The sequence below is a fragment of the Hippocampus comes genome, unplaced genomic scaffold, assembly GCF_001891065.2.
Source record: "Hippocampus comes isolate QL1 unplaced genomic scaffold, H_comes_QL1_v1.1 scaffold384, whole genome shotgun sequence".
Taxonomy (NCBI): Eukaryota; Metazoa; Chordata; class Actinopteri; order Syngnathiformes; family Syngnathidae; genus Hippocampus; species Hippocampus comes.
Genome location: NW_017805700.1, coordinates 761,616 through 763,419, shown reverse-complemented (window position 1 = coordinate 763,419; position 1,804 = coordinate 761,616). Strand labels below are relative to the sequence as shown.

Below are 1,804 nucleotides of genomic sequence, written 5' to 3'. Positions count from 1 at the left end.
TGGTGACTAAGAGAGGAAAGGTAGTCCGCACTGAAGGGGTCTCACTCCCTGAAGGAACAATAGCAGACATTGAGGACAGCTACAAGTACCTCGGTATACCACAAGTCAATGGCAACCTCGAACTGGCAACAAGGAAAGCGGCTACGGCCAAATACCTCCAGCGGGTGAGGCAAGTCCTAAGAAGCCTGCTCAATGGCAAGAATAAGACCTGGGCAATAAACAGCTATGCCCTGCCAGTGATCAGATACCCTGCAGGAATAATAAGGTGGCCAAAGGAAGAGATTCAGACCACGGACGTGAAGACCCGAAAGCTCCTAACCATGCATGAAGGGTTCCATCCCTGAGACCGTATGCAAGCCGAAAAGAAGGAGGCCGGGGACTAGTGAGTGTGAGAGCCACCTCGCTATCCGCCGCACGTGACCCTGAACCGGAAATGGTCCTGGAGAAATATCCGTTCTCTGCCGTCTGCTGGTCACAGTTTGTCATTGCAGCCTTCTGAAAGAAAACCATATTGCTGTATTTATAGGTGTGTTCACACGGCACACATTTTCTCCGGTGCTGCACCGATGTATTTTGTTGCAATATATCTTACACCGGAGCAAATTTTGTGGAGCATTCACACGTACAAAGCCGCTGAGCGTGTTAGCACTGGTGCAGCGCCGGTGCAGCCCCACTTGGGTTCACACGGCAGTTTCTGCAGCGGAGCAAAACGATAGAAAACAAAGAGCTGTCGTGTTGATTCTTTCTTTTTAAAACATACACAACACAAGCAACTACTGTACAGGTACGTCCTTCTCCTTCTCGGTCTCCGTGCCTTCTGCTCAAGAGGCGTTCAATGACCGCCCCTCGAAAACGTAAATCAACAATGACTTCAATGACACTCAGAAAAGCAAACATATAATGCGCCAAACAGAAAATCAAGAGAGGAAATCACAAAATAAATTCTATGTAGGGGGCGGGGTGGGGGGTGTGAACACACAACAGAGGAACAAACTACACAAACAACTCCGAGACAGTCCAGTCTCCTACAAAAGGAAGATGATGTTTGGGGACTATCCCCCCCCCCCTCAATTCTAGTTGAGATGGTATAACCCAAGAGGCAAGGTGCCGCTTGCTACTGTTCTTGCCAGTTGCCATTCTATCGATTCTACTAAAGCACCAGTGAAACGCCATCATGTCTTGTGTCGTTATTAGACAAACAGATGACGGAAGTAAAACAGAACATGAAAGCAACGCATTCTCGCCGTATGTAATCAGCTCTTCTCATGGGTAGCGAGGCTACTCCCTCCCGCAAACGAGCATTTGCTCCGGAGCAAATTTTTAACCCTGTAGCGTTCACACATACCATTTTACATCAGTGCTGCCCCGCAAACAAGCATTTGGTCCGGAGCAAATTTTTAAACCACCTCCATGAGGTGGGTTAAATTTGCTCCTGAGTAAGCTGTTTTCAGGGGTTACACCGGTGTAACTTTGCACGTGTGAACGCTCTCCTGGGGTAGCCCTGGCACAGCACCAGAGCAAATGTTGCCGTGTGAACACCCCTTATTTTGACCCTACAAGAGAGACCCATTTTGACGTGCATGGCCATTTTGCATGACCAGCCATCTGCTGGCCAAGATTTGTCATTGCAAACTTCTGAAAGAAGAACAGCCTATTTGCTATTACCCTCGAAAAATCAGCAGGAACACATAATGGCCACCCTGTGAAGATAATTTTGTGACATTTGATGGATTTTTTAAATTTCTCAACAAAAAAAACACTACAATTAGTTCACAACGGTGGTTTTTCACCACTGTTTCCACCT

The 1,804-nt window shown here is 47.4% G+C and overlaps 1 long non-coding RNA gene across 1 annotated transcript in view; it reads left to right on the top strand.

Annotated features, from left to right (window-relative positions):
- LOC109523455 (uncharacterized) overlaps nt 1-1,323 on the top strand; it is a 5,291-nt gene extending 3,968 nt beyond the window's left edge. The window contains exons 2-3 of the long non-coding RNA XR_002169765.1: nt 14-20; nt 1,203-1,323. This is a non-coding gene — a long non-coding RNA (uncharacterized LOC109523455). The remainder of the gene's footprint in view (nt 1-13; nt 21-1,202) is intronic.
- Nucleotides 1,324-1,804: the final 481 nt, after the last annotated feature.